At 40.4% G+C, this 15316-nt stretch overlaps 1 protein-coding gene across 1 annotated transcript in view; it reads left to right on the forward strand.

The window, feature by feature from the left end:
- Positions 1 to 5409: 5409 nt before the first annotated feature.
- Positions 5410 to 15316, forward strand: part of LNX1 (ligand of numb-protein X 1) — a 119445-nt gene continuing 109538 nt past the window's right edge. The window contains exon 1 of the mRNA XM_077177538.1: positions 5410 to 5464. The gene's annotated coding sequence lies outside the window, so the exon portion shown is untranslated. The remainder of the gene's footprint in view (positions 5465 to 15316) is intronic.

Genomic DNA, 15316 nt, shown 5'->3' on the forward strand with positions numbered 1-15316 from the left:
TCCCAGATTCATCCCAGCTAAATTTAGGAACTGCATGAAGTAGGAGCTTTGCTTCCTTTCCAGAGGAGCCAGGGATGATGCTGGGCTGTGGTCTCCCTATGCCTTGTGTTTCTCAGAAGCTGGGGAGGGGGCTGAAGGCATTGGGGAAGGGCTGGGAGAGTATAAAGAGACTGGAAAAGAAGAGGGACTACTACCAAGCACTGAAGTGAAGGACTAACTCTCAGGTAAAAGCCATCAATTTTCATCCCTGAAGTAGGAGAAATGGTCTTTATGCCAAAAAAAGGGTGAGGAGGAGGAATACGTGGAGTGTAGTGAGGAATGTTGATGAGACAGAAATGGGGAGAAGGGCAGGGAACTTTAATTTAGAGACAAATCCCAACCTGTTTCTTTGTGTACCAGTGCTGCACACCAAGTAACTCATGAGGATTTGAAAAAGCTAGCCTTTCCTTATGGACTTGTCAGGCTAAAGCTTGGATTCTCTGTTACAATTAGAAAACAAAGTGACAGGCAAGCTGCTGTCTTTCCATAGACCTCTGGAAGAGGCTCAGAGGACGGGGTGAACCATACTCAGGGGAAAGAAGTGTTCACAGGGTTGCCAGAAGCAGAACTGCTTGGTACATCAGCTTACACAGAATGTGCCCTCATGAAAGAGAAGAAATGGTGGATTGGCAGATGTTGTGATGATGGGCATATGAAGATTAGAGCAGATGTGATATTTAAGACTCTGTAGTATGTGGCTACAAATCATCACCAGAGCACAAGAATGGAAAAATCACTGGATTTCTGTAAGCAGATGTTAATGTACTGAAGCTGTCTTCTTTTTCATTATTTGTTTTTTTGTTTGCTTGTTTTGGTGAGTATGTAAGTATGTTATTACCTGACTGTGGTAAAGAGCAGTGGACTCTAGTGACCACAGCAGATTAATCCTTACAAAAGCTTTATGAGCACCAGCATTATTATTAATGCTGGCAAAAGTATTTAAAGACAAAGCATGAATAAATGCAAGGTGTTCATATTAGCATTCCAGATGTTTGATAATGAACAGCCCCAAGGACATGCATTTGCTCTCACCATCTCCTCTGGAGCCTGCCACAGGCTCCAGATGAGATGAATGGACAGAGTGTTGCACTGATCCTGAGGATGACTGTTGACTTTTAGGAAATGTCGTCCTACATCCTGTTGAAGCTTTGTTGTGGTTGTTGATACCACTGGTTTCCTTTATTTCTGTTGTAGGAAGTCTGGAGGACTTGAAGTGTGTCTAAAGTGCTTCTATTCATTTGTATCTTGGTGGACTTTGGCTGTAATATGAGAAATAGCTTTATAAAACAAATTACAAAAATACATATAATTACAGAATATGTAGATAGGTATAATTACAAAGTACAAAAAAGATGTCACTCTACATGGGAAAGACAAAAGGGAAGATACATAAAAGAAGAGGAAAAATTAAACATGCCTGGCAGCTTCCCTGTGGTAGATCCATCCAGAAACCATGTAAAAATATTGTCTTTCTCTCCCTCTATCACTATTCTCTTTCTCTACATTTCTATTTTTTTTAACTTTTTGATAATTTCTTTCCTATTCCTAACACAAGTTTCCTGAAAGTCTTGTTGCTGGGTTGAGAGCAAAATCAGATTCAGAAGAAAATTTATATTTAGTGACACAGCACGTGAAACTTCCCAGCAGCCTGTGAAACCTGGTGAAGCTTCCTTCTTGGGCAGAGCTGTGCTTGGAGCAGCCACTGGAGGTAGTGCCCCTCTCCTGAATTGCTAGATTTTTCCCCTGAAGGAAGAACCAGAAGCATCTCCTTGAAGCCTTACAGGTGGGGCAGCATCCTGCGAGTCAGTGCCAGCTGTTGGCCAGGCACCCCTCCAGGCAGTGCCGTCCTGAGCACTTCACATTGCCTTGACTTGGCCACTTACCTGGACAGAGGGACACGTTGAAATTTGCCCTCAGCTTCCTGAGCTTGTCTGCACAAGTCACTCCACTGCCCTTGTCCCTGCGGTGAATCCCCCAGTTTTATCTTTAAAGTGAGATAAAATGAGTTGCCAAGGCTTAGGGTGACTTTTCCAGGGTACCTTGATGGGCCATTTGGTCAAGCAAGGTGGGAGCAGATGTTGTTTTGTCAGCACACATGCTGCCCTGGACAGGCTGGTGTGCTCCTCAGCTCCTTGTCTCTTGGGAAAAGCAGTGTGTGAATGTGCAGGAAACATGCTGGGGCTTATGAACAACAACTGGAGAAAGGACAAGGGATACTTCTGTTTTATTTATTTACTCATGCACTCCCAAAGTGGCAGTGTGGCCAGAAGCACTAATGGGGCTTTTGGAATGTGGATTCAGGGAATGCTCCGGGGGTTTCTGTCCGGGGCAAGGATGTCATTGATGTGAGAGAAATTTTAGTCTGGGAGTGAAGGTGTGTGTGTGTGTCCAGAAAGATTCTGACCAAGCTGTCCAGCTTTTGAAATGGGGGATGAAAGGAACTTGAAGATTATAAGCACTTCTCTGGAAAACAAAACCCTCAAGCCTTGACACACACCCTGTGGCATATAGCAGGCTGTTAACTAGGTGACCTAATGACTTTTATAGTACATTCCCCATCACTGAGAGTTTTTGAAACCACCACTTGATTTTTAACTAAAATGGATGTGTTTAGTTTAAAGTGTCATTAATTCAGGGAAGCCTTCTCACCTGTGTAGTAAGACACATCAAATTGGATACTTTTTGATTTATGAATTTTATTATACATTATTATTACCTTTTAATTTATGAATTTATTAACATTTTCTCCAAATAGTAAGTTCACTGGATATATTTCACAGATTGCAAAAGATGTTCTGTGTGATTGTAAAAATTTGTTGTGGTCAGCAGTTTGTAGTGATTTTTGAACAGGAATGCATTTTCCTGTAAAGTACAAGTAACTTCCATCCCCTCCTCTTCGCCTCCACCCTGGCTTGTGAATTGTTTCCAATTTCAAATACTTAATCATGGGAATTTCTGGTGTTTTATATTCTGGGTAGAATTCAGAGATTGCAAACTTTCTGTGATCCACTTTATTGCAGCAAGATTCTTTCCAGAAACACTATACTATGTGTTGCTGTTTTGTGACTGGGACATGTGGTAAATCTACTTCAAGAATGAGTCAGTGCCAGATTTCTGTGTTGTCATGCACATAGAGCAAAATAAGAAACATCTGTCCTTTTTTTTTGCATTCATTGAAAAGAAATGTTATAAGTACAAACTATTATAGGTAGTACAAGGTGATGCACAAGTGAAACAAAAATATCCACTTGGAGGCATATTATGGAGTTTATTAAAAAAGGTAAATCACTAAACATTATTTACTAATAATAAATATTGATGTTTAATATTCTGCATCTCTTTCGGAGTCACCACTATTTGTCTTGTGACCATGACCTGTGTCTATGCAGAATGCTATTATCAGCTTTAGGGTCTGAATCAGTTGCAATTTTTCACCTTTGTTGAAGCTTGCCTCTGTATTTTTAAATATTAACTCCAATTCCATGTTTTAGAAATTATTTTTTCTTTCAAAATGTTTTATTGCTGTGTTGTTCTTTAGACCCTTCTTTGGCACTGTATTTGTTCAGAGGGACGCATCCTTCCCCTCTGTTCACATTTTTCATGCAGAGCAGCTTCAGTGTAACTATATGGAAAACTGTTCCTGGCCCTGAAAGCTAAAAATGGAAATATACTACTTGCAGGTTAGTGTAAAGAAAACCCAATTAATTTTGCTTTAAGAACTGCAGGCAGGATGAACAGCTTCATAGATGTTGCTCGATACAAATTTTTCTATAAGCTCACAGGCAGTCCTCTCAATAAAGACAACAAAATTACTGTCATATTTATCATGCTGGGGTGTTCAGCTCCATGGGATAAACTTGGCAGTGTTCTTGCTCCGAGTACTTGGAAAGCAGCCCTATACATCTCAGTTTGCAGCATTCCAGTAGATTAGGAAAAAACTATCTCTCTTTTTTCACCCTTCATATTTCATGTAGTGATAGTGCTTTCCCTGAGTGCTTGTTACAGTTATTTCTTTGGAAAACAACATGCATTTTTCTGTACAATGTTGGCCGATAACACAAAAAGACTATACCAGAGCTCTTCCCTTAGATTAACAAATCCCAGTCTAAACAAGATTGAGAGAGTAAGCGGTTGAGTGAAATGTTTTAGTTCAGAATCCCTTAATGAACCTGGGCAGAAATTTAATATGCTTTGGAAAAAAAGGTTTATCACAGCAAATTATTTCTATTGGGGGAAGATAGCTCATAGTTTTAGAAGTCTCTGTATCACCTATAAAAATATAATAAAATATAACTAAAGATTTATATAATCTTTAAAACTACGTATTACTTTGTTTCCAAATGCTTTGCAAATTTGATCACAAATATTTCATCTTCCTCAATGAAATTATTTCTTTTGGTTTACTGAAAACTTTGAAAAATAACTATAATTTTTTTTAGCAGAACTGCAACCACCCAGATATTCACTCACATGTGTCGCCCCTTGGCGTCATATTTAGAGCCCTGTCAAAACTACAGGAAGGAATATAATAACAAATATTGTTAAAATATTTTCTCACTTGTGTTTCTAACTTTGCCTGGGCAGGGTTTGTCCTGTCTGGTACTTACTCCCATGTGACTTCTTGTGACACTGCTGCCTTTGTGCGTGCATCAGTAACTTAAATGTTAGACACAGTGCTATGGACTTCTGTTAAGACCAAAACAGTAATATTATTGAAGAAGTATTAGTCAAATGCAATAGATAATTTTCTTGGAATCTCTACTTTATATTTGCCCTGCTGTTCTAATACCTCACCAGGTACTTTGCTTGTGCATGGAGACATGCATTTCCCAAGCATTCACTTCCTTTGCTCTTACGGCAATTTTAGTTGGTGATCATGACAAATTGAAATCGAGCAGTTGTAGCAGTTTAGTGAAGATTCAACAAGACAGGAATGTCAAGAGTGCACTATCTTGTTTTTAGGAGCACTATCAATGCTCCCTTTATCCTGTGGGAACAGTTGTGCCTTTGTTTTGGTGGTGCTGTTTTTTGGAAGATGCGTGAATAAGAGACCATTGATACTTTTCCCCCCACAAAATCTTTGCCTGGCATGTCACTCTCTGAAGTGTAAAACCAGTGTGTCACTTTGATTTTTGCATATTTGAAGACCTAAAAATGGGGGAGGAGCAGTGAGTACCAACTCTGCAGGTACTACTGGATTATTTTATCCCGAGACTCATAAAATGAGGCTGTTCTCTGGCCAAACCATGGAGCATCACTGCCGGGATCCCAAGCCTCTAACAACTAGACACGTGTTGGTGAAGGATGAGGTAATTTCCAGATGAAGGGTGGACAGTGCTGCAAGAGTTACAGTGGCAGGACAGCTGGTGGTGGGAATGGTCTCCTCACAGGTGGTTGCCACAGTTGTGCTCCGTAGATGGCTGAGGTAGGTCCCACAGAGGGAAGGAGAAGGGAAGGTGGAGGAAAACAGAACATTACTGACAGTTCGCTCTGTGTGTACATGTTTTTTTCATTCAGTTCTCCCTTTGGCTGTGACAGCATAGACTTTGCATGACAGATGGCTTATTGTTTCTCTCCTGTAAGCTACTGAAAGATTTCTGAGCAGGAATTCACAGTGTTGCTTTGGGAAAGGCACTTTGCAAATCTGGGCGCTGTCTCAAGGGACCCAAGATCTAAGTCACATAGGCAACAGGCAGGAAAAAAGTGGTGGGGCTTAATATGTAGCATTCAAAAATACATTGGCTGCTTGCACTAGAACCTCTTTAGTTTAGGATTCAGAAAACATAATGACTTCAAGATATTGCCAATATAAATATATAAAAACATAATTTTTTGGTGTTAAAATGTTAGTAGAAAGGAATGGAAAAAGTACTGAAAATATAATCTTCCTGTAGAAAAAATCACTTTAAGTTTACAGGCCATATGACTACATATTGAGAAGAATCACAGCATTTTTAGAAACATCCATAATGAACTTATGCTTTTGTAGACAGTAAAGAATGTAAGCAAACTTAATAAATTCTTTTCTAGTAGTTTGTGTCTAAATATAAGTATATAATAGTTGTAGAAATAAAAACAAAATATACAAAATATTTCAGCTTAGATACTGGTCAAGGCCTGGTCTGTAGCCACAGCAGCAAGTAGGTGGCTAGACCTCAGGCCCTGTATTTTAGTGCTAGAGGCCCTAAAATACAGAGCCAGAGAAAGCACACTACATAAGGAATGGTTATTTAAAATCAGGGAATATGTCCTGTGGAAATTTCTGCCAGAATTCTCTATACCATATAGTAAGACAAAAGCCTGGCTCTGGCTGTTTCAGTTTCAGCATAATATTTTTATGGATGTGGTATCACTTTAAAGCTCATCCTGTGGCTTTAATTCGTCACATGAAAGCTGACTAATCTTTATGTATATTTGTGGATATTTTAGCAAGCACAAAATAACATTATGCTTAATAACAACTTATTCCTTTATTTGTTTTGTTTAAAGATATCATGAATCTTGAAGGCCAGGTTTGATTAACATTAAATTTATTTGTGGTTCTCATGAATATCCAGTATCTTACAGAATCATGGAAGAAAGTACTGGAAGAATAACCAAGTGCAGACTTGCAGAAGTGAACAAACCTAAAATTTTTACCTTAAGACTAAAAGAAAATGTGTTAGACCAAAACATGCAAAAGTTTTGGTGACAGTCCTAAAAATACAGAAAGAGCTTTCAAACCTGACCCTGTAAGAAGAAAAAAGGGTACAATTAAAAAAACCCAAAAAGCATCACCAGAAAAAGACAACTTTTGAACAGGCTGGTGTGAGGTGCTGAACAAGTGCTGAACTGGAGCCCTAAGTGTTTAGAGCTGTATCATGTAAAGGGCTACAGACAACAGGTACTTGTTTCCTCTCTGGCATCATGTGATTGTTTTCAAACTTTCCACAGTAGGTGAGATCCTGCCTCCATTGAAGTTAGTGGGACTTTATACTGGCTCATCTGGGACCAGGCTCACATTCTCATGATCGGATAAAGTAATACTGAATTAATTAAAAATCATGTTCTCAGTGATCTGGCTCAGTGTTAGACCTTTGAGTGATGCAATACCTTTTATGTTCTCCTGTGAAGAGCCATTACCTGATAAACCTTGTGATTCATTTTGGGGTACTTTTGTTATTGTTTTTTGTCTTTAATGTTTCCCATGTCAGCTTCCCCAGATTTGAATGAAATAAGGAGCTCCCTTATGACCAAATTCTTGTTAAGGGTTTAGATGTGTTCAGGGAAGGGAGGAAGATTTGCCCTCGGCAAACAATCTCAAGCTCACAAGCTCTTATTTTATTCCTTTTACTTGGAGCTTCATAACAAGGATGATTTATTTGCAAATGAATTACTTTAATGATAGGTTTTGAGTTAGACAGAATATAGAAAATCTTGACCCCCATCTCTGCAGCCATAAAAGTAACAGCTTGGGTGTGGTTGCCTGGTGGCTGGCCAGGATGATCCAGTTCAAGGGGGCGGATAAAATAACATTTACACTTACAGTAACTGTTTAAAAATGTAATTTGAGTTCTGCCAAATCCTTCCAGTTCATTTTGGGAATCCAGCTTGTTAAGGTTGCCAACACTCCATTCTTCTCACCTTAGTTTTTTGCAAGTTGTCTCCCTCTGCCAGATGCATTTTGCTGCAATACTGTCACTACAGAGCATGAGGCTCCCCCCCAGCCTTGCTCTGTGGATGGTTGTGGTGGGACACTCCTTGCTGTCAGCCTGCCCAAGCAAGCAGTGACTGAGCCTGGCCCGTGAGACTCAGCATGGAGGGAGGACACAATCCCAGAGGAAGTGTTCCACTTACAGACAGCTCTGTTTGTGTCTGCTGCAGTAAATGCTCCCAAGCCAAGTAAGCTCAGGCATTCATTGGATCCTTGAGAAAGCATGTGGTGGAGAAGATGGAGCCTTGGAGGCTGGAACTTGTCCATCTAAGTTGGAATTTCAGAAGTGTTCCCAGGCAGAGTGGGCAATGGGAATCAGGCACCATGTCTAACAACAGCACAGAATGAGGTCTTGAACACTTTTCAGACTCACAGCTGCTTAAAAAGAGGCAAGTGTTGTCTGAAATAGCCAGATCACTCCAAATGGACTAAGTGCTCACTCTCCCAGAGTTCCTGCCAAGGCAACACTTATTTGACGACAAAAATGGCTGGCACAGGCTGCCACAGAGAGCTTTGCTGTGTCTGGTCCTTGCAGCTCTCACCTGCCTCACCACGGTGCTGAGCAGTTGTGAAGTGCTGCAGCACTCCAGAACAAAAAGTGGAAGGCAGCATTTATGGATAGGAATAGCAATCACTTCCAGTGGCATACTGTCAGCTGTGCTTACTTGTGTAAATTGATGGATTATAGGGATTTTTAGTAAAGAGCCCAAGCAGGGTGGTGCTTGGTCTACTGCTGCAAAGAAAATTGTTTTGGAGAGTTTGCAGTCTCTGCTGTTTGAAGGCCCATGCTCACAGCATGCTCACCCAACCCAGCTTTTGGGACTACTCACAGAGTTCTTGCTAACACCAACCTATTGCATGACAGCGTCCATAACTAATGGAGAATGGTTCACAGATCTTAAGACCTTAGGGTCCACTGGCTGCCCCATCTTTATTATACCATCATATTTCATCCACTTCAGGTAAAATATGGTTTCTTCAAATCAGCATCTAGTGTGGAATATGAGAGAGATGTAGAATCACTTCTTCAGAGACTTGTTCACATGACAAATTATTACATTCATTTGTCAACCTTTCTGCCTTGAATTTGGCCAAGTTTTCAGGTTAAAAAGATATTGTGCTTTTCTTCAGATTAAAGAGCACTTTTAGTACCTGTTCTTAGTGAAGGTATACATGTGTCCACATGGTCCTCAAGTAAGCCTTGCTTTGTGTCTGGATCCTGCAGTGATAAGATTTGTGATCTTCTTTTGCCCACTACCTTCTCTTATCCAACACATTTGGAATTGTTTGCTGATTTCAAACAAATTTGAAAGAGTGTAGAAGTCTCAAAGAAGAGACTACTTGCAGGCTTGATGAAAAATTGGCCTGGGCAGAGGAGAGAGACTCAGAGAAGGGAGACCTCAGCTGCCACACACTATTTGGCAGCACATGGCTGCCAGTCAGTGGGAAGGTACTTACAGGCCACCTGCAGCATACATTAGTGGAGTCAGAAGAGACACCAAACTGGGGAGAGTTTTCCTCAAGTTTTGTTTACATCAAACCCCTTTACAGCAAAAATTGATATGAATTTATGCATCAGGAATTTTGCGGTTCATTGAACATTTTCTCTTTTTTAAATAAAACTGTTTTTCACTTTATTAAGCTTTTGAGGAAATTACGTTCTCTTCTGCTCTCAAGTTCTCTGTGTCTTCTTGTCTTTCCCTTTTACCCTCTCAAGATTTTTCAAAACCTAAATTATGCATACCAGAATGTATGTAGGTTTGAAAGGTGAATGTTGCTTATCTGTCATGAACCCCAGCTAGACCTTGTAGCTGATGATTTCCAGTGTGGTGTCTACCCAGTTCTGCAGACAGAGGCTGTTTCTGAAAGCATGAGCATTCTTGGCTCTGGACACAGTCTCTAGAATAATGTGGGGAGTTTTCCAGATCGCTCTACTCAGCCACTGTGGTATTCTCAGAAGAGCAAGAAGTCCTTAGTCAAATTAGTTTTAGCTGATAATTATTTTTTCTTTACTTCTACTGAAGTAAAATGCCATAGTACTTCTTTTCAACAGTGCCCAAAAAGACCCTGAAATAGAAATGAACAAATGATATTGTATCATACATGAGAGGTAAAAATTACATCACTGATGAACCGCTTCTAAGAGAGCACCGAGGACAATGTAAGAATCTTTTAGAATAAATCTGATTACTTTTCATAATACACTGAGTTACTCTGCAACAGTGAAAAACATGGTGGCTTTCCTGAAGTCCTACATACATGGTGTCAGATGGTCATCAGTGTCTTTAAAGCCATTACATATAGACTTTATGAACATATAACTTCACACTTAATTTTATTTTCAATTATGTTTTCCTTACCAGTAGAATATTCTTCAAAAAATTCAGGTTCAATGAAAGCCATTGGATACTCCTTTATGAATTTCCATTAAAAGTTCTGAAACTCTGCATTTTCTATAGGAAACTGGGATGTTGGCTTTTAAAGGAAAGTCATTATAAAAATCTTCAACACCTTTAAATAAGGTGGGGATATTTCTTTTCCTCTCCACAAGCTTCTATTAAAAACTTCACCAAATTAAAGTGATTCAAACCCTGAAATTTCCATTCAGTATCAGCACAGAATTTATATAATCATGCAGCCAAAAATCTGGAAGACATTAGCAAAAATTGTACCCCATCTTCAGCATTTGTGAGTCAGACTAATCAGGAGGAAACAAGAGACTGTGAAATAGTTTAGACATTCAAATAAGTGAAAATTAATTGTGAGGAAAGTTTTCTATCTCCATTCACTAAACAAATTCAACCAACAAGATATGCTTAAAGTATCAATTGAAGAAAGCATCTAGGAGTATATTGTTTTAATTAGGAGATGGCAGTTTCAAATGCTACTTTTGAATCCAGTCCAATGTTTTCAGTGTACACAGACTGTTTCCAAAACACACTTTTAAATATTAGAGTTTCAGCTCTGATTTTAAGTACTGCAGTTTGATGAGCTGTTCTGGTCTGGGGCTAGTAAACAAGTCTAGAACTTGCTGGATTTCTCCCAGCAGAAAAATCGTCATCCGCTTACTTTTAATGTTGTCTGGATTAGTCGAGTCTGTCCTGCAATCTTTTTCTCTGGGATAACATGCAATGCACTCATCTCCTGGGAATATGGGAAGATTTTCAGTTGTAATAATAACATTCAAGTGAGCTTTTAGTGAAAAATTCTCCTTGTGTCTATAAAAGAGGTCAACTTCCCTGAAGCTAAATTTTCACAACAATCTGCAAAGTTTTTGATATATCACTCCTGTTGAATTTTAATAGGGACAGAGTGCTTAGATTCATAAAGATGTTTGATTTACATCCAGACCATGGGTCTGGTTTTTTCAGCTTCCCAACATAAAACAGGTAAGAGCAAACTAGTTTATGTGTGGATACAGGACATTTGTGATTATGTTACTCATGGAATTAACTGGTCAAAAAAGATCTTTTCATCCATCCACAACATTCTTCTGGTTGTTAAGAAGATGTGCAGACATGCGAACAAAAAAAATCATTCTATGCTGTGCTTAGGTGGATAAAAATTTGTGCAGTTCAGGGAGAGAGATGATTTTTAGATTTTTGTTTGCTTGTTTGTTTTGGTAATTTTAAAACTTCTTTTTGTTCCTCTGCTCCTCATCAACCCAACACTTTCTAACATGACCAACTTAAATCACACTCACAAAACCCCTGCTGTTATTAACACTATCCTGGGCAAACACTAAACTAGGCAAACTGTCTGCTGGTTTGAGAAGCATTTCTCAAACCTTGCAGAGATTTTTGTGTCTGAAGAGCTTCTCAGGCACAGACAACACTGTGGATAGTGTGTGTAGCATGGCAGGCACCTTGTTGCCTCTTTATCCATGAACATATTTGGACAAAAGTCTAAGACACTTGCTGTCTGAGCTACCAGATGCCTTTTTGTAGGAAGGAGATGCTGGTCTCTTCTGCTTTTCTAGGCACATTTAAAAATATTTGGAGACTGCACAGTATTTGTGCTCTCACTGCATTAGCTGCAGCTATTAATGGTCAAGGCTGGGCTGTTTGAACTCAGGCTTGCTTTATACCCTGAAGATATTATGATGGTGAGTGTGTCACTCCATCAAAAAGTAGATGGGTTTTGAAATAAATGCACAAAAAAGTCTGACCAGAAGGGCTCAGTGTCAGAAGTCTGGAGGTGGTACCACAGGGAGATGGAGAAGGAGGCAGGGCATTATCCAAGCTGCTAGGAGAGCTGAGAAATGGAGCTGAGTCACAAGCTTCTGACCAGGCTGATTCCAAGTTTCATAGACATTCTTTCCCATGAGGCAAAGTCTCCCTGGCTGGATGGGGAGCCTTGCTGGCTGGAAGGGAGAAGACATTTCTGATTAGGCTTACCCTGTCTGACAGGATCACTACTGTGCAGACTGCTTGTAGCTGTAACAAAGTCCTTTCATCCCACAGAGGGGATGTAAGATCTGGTCTCTGGTGGGCTGGGTTTCTTTACTTGGTATGCTGTGTAAAAAGTCAGAAAGACTTCCCTTTTGCATTGCAGTACTGCTAGCCTGGTTGTTACATGACACTTTTTAAGAGCTATTTAAAATCTCAGCTGACTGAAGTGTGGGGTGAAAAGCCTGTTTTGTATTTTGTCACACAAAATATTATGTTTATTCTTCACTAGATTAAAAAAAAATCTAAACTCTTTGTTTTAATGTGGGCTGAGTCTAAAAGGGGAATTCTTCAAGTTTCCAAATTTATAAAGTTTTCTTCCTGAGTGGTTAACTGTTCCCACATTTGTAAAAAGGAGGGAAGAGAAAACTGCAAAAGAGGTATTGAAAATAGCCCTGGACATTAATGGTTGTTTTCTGATTTTTTTTTCTTGGTCTAATTCTCATAAAGGTTTCTCAAATCCCAATATTGTGCTGCCCTCTCCTTAATGCCTACTATAAAAATAAGTTCAATATTGGGAACATTTGTATGGAGTTGGTCTGTTTTCATTATAAAGCATCTTTGTATCATAAAGCTCTGGACCAGGTCTTTACCTCCATCTTTAAATATGAAGGGACAGAAACTCAGCTGGCCTACATTGGCTTAGTTCCATGGAATTTACTGCTCTGAACAAGTCAAAGATTTCACCCTTTGCAATAAGATTCCTCCTGATGAGATTTATTTTCTTTTGGTTGTGTAAATAATCCTTGAAATACAAAAGAAAAAAATCATATTGATTCAGCCTTGCCTAACTCATGGAAGAAATCACATGCAAGGCAAATTGCAGAACTGCAGCTGCAGCAGTCTGCAAGTGGCAGGACAGCACCACGCTGGAGGCTCTCTGCCTGGGGTTTGCCCCCATGCTGGGATAGCTGTGAGCTACCTTAAACACCTGCTTGGAGCACACACAGGTAATTGAACCTTAGCTTCAGCCAGTGTGTGTAATTAAATACAGCCCTCTCCTCTGTGCAGCCTCCCAGGAAGCCACAGGCAGGTTCCCATGGCAAATCCACAGGCACTGGCCCTGCCTGGCTCCTGCCACCCTGGCAGAGCTGCTGCCACCAGCCAGGCATGATGAGGACAGAGTCAGTGACAACTGCAGCAGTGGAGATACCCAGACCCTGGTGCAGCATCACTGCTCGCATGGTCCCAAAGGCAGGGCAGCCCACCCTAACCACCAATGCTAGGAAAGCCTACTGATTTATTTATTTATGGGTTTATATCAACCAGCTATGAATTATTAGCTAAAATAACAGAAGGACCTGCCTTTCAGGCTGATGGCAGCCACATTTGCCATCTTGTTAGAGCTGGAGCTTGATTTTGACTCCTGCTTTACTGTTCCTTGAGCTGATAGCCACATTTTAAGACTAGATGAAGACACCAAAAGCTGAGGACAGATACCACATACTTCTAAATACTCAGCCTGGCATTTACTTGTACCATCAAGCTCCTCCTTCCTTAGAAACTCCCCACTAACTTTCCCATGCCATTACCCACACAGTAAACGGGTTCTCCTCTTTACAGGACACTTTCTTTGAGGGCCTGATAATTTTACTGGCTTCTGGAGCTTTCTTTTTGGTCCTCCTCTATCTTTCTTTAAAAACTGTCCCAGCTGAGTTGCAGTAGCAAGGAGAGTCCCAGCAGAGTGCTGTAGAGCTGCACTCTGCTGAGGCTCTCAGGTCTCTGCTGAGCAGTTGGAGGGTATGTAAACATGACATTCTGAAGTGGACCAATTATTAACCTTCAAAAAAGAAATGTAGAAAATGTGAAAAAAACATTATTTGAGGTGTCTGGCAAGCCTACTGTGAGAGTCTGTGAAAGGGATGAGGTGGTGGTTGTAGAGGTTGTTACTGCATGAGCTAAACCAAGAAAGTAGGAAGCTCCCATCAGTTGCTTTGTGGTAGAATAGTCAGACTGAGTTTCCACTTCATCCTGTCCTTTCTAGTAATGAATTAAAATGTGCACCATTTAAAGTGGTAGTTCTGGCCAAAAACACAAGCAAAGTCAATGTAAGCAAGTGTTGGAGAAGTGCTGCCTCTCTTCAGCTTGGTGCAACTGTTTTTCCATGTGTGGGCTTAACCACTGTCAGCAGGAACAGTACATCCTGCTGGATGGGAAAAAATACAGGGCAGAAATCTAGCCTGGAGTCAGAAAAAGAAAACTGCTTTAGGAATAAACAGTACCTGTCAGGCTCAATGACACAGCCATTCTGCTGCTTGCTATGGCATTTTTCTGCTGTTCATTGCAAGTAATTCATACTCAAAAGGAACTCTGCATAGGCTGGTAATTCTAGCCAGCAGCCAAGATCTCCTGCTCACCATATAATTGTGGTAATTCCCAAGATATGGAAGTTTTGCTTTTCACAGCTATGCACTGAATGCAGAATCAGTCTTGTTTAAGGTTGGTGGGAACAGTTCTATTAACCAAGAGGTCAGGAAATGAAATGCCCTGGCATGGCACAAGCAGCAAAGTCTCCTTTGCAGTGCAGCAGGAGCAGGTGGATGAAACCCATGGACCCCAGGGGAAAAGTCCTCAGTGAGGGCTAGGCCAGGCCAGGAGGTCATGCTGGGAGAGGGGATGTCTGAGTGACACCTGCAGGAGGCCCTGGCCTATATCCAATGCCACCTCACCATTACTGTATTTACCATCTCTCTCTGGTGCATGTGGTGGTGCCTTCTTCTGTTGTACTTGGAGTGTGAGCTATCTCCTCCACTCACTCTAAATACTGCAGCATTACTGCATTTTTCTCATTGTCTATATGGAAATTGTTCTGCCATTTTTTATTTCCTCCTCTATAAGGAGGAAAGTGAGAAGATTTTTTTTTTTTTTGAAATAAAACATTTGAAAAAGAAAGGCCTACCTAAAAAACCCCATTTATTTTTCCTTCTTGGGCTCTAATTTATCTGAAAGCTGCTCAAGCTTCCTTTCTCCTTCAGAGCCCAGGCCTTGCTCTCCAGGATGGGGAAGCACCTCTGGTACAACTCTTCACAAGGATTTGCAATGGTATTTGCTTTCTGCTAGTCCACAAAATGCAAAAACTTGTAAAATTAAGAAAGCCAAAAGAATGAGGTCAGGACAGTAGTCATGAGAATGCCTG

The sequence above is a fragment of the Agelaius phoeniceus genome, chromosome 4 (genome assembly GCF_051311805.1).
Source record: "Agelaius phoeniceus isolate bAgePho1 chromosome 4, bAgePho1.hap1, whole genome shotgun sequence".
In the NCBI taxonomy this organism is placed as follows: Eukaryota; Metazoa; Chordata; class Aves; order Passeriformes; family Icteridae; genus Agelaius; species Agelaius phoeniceus.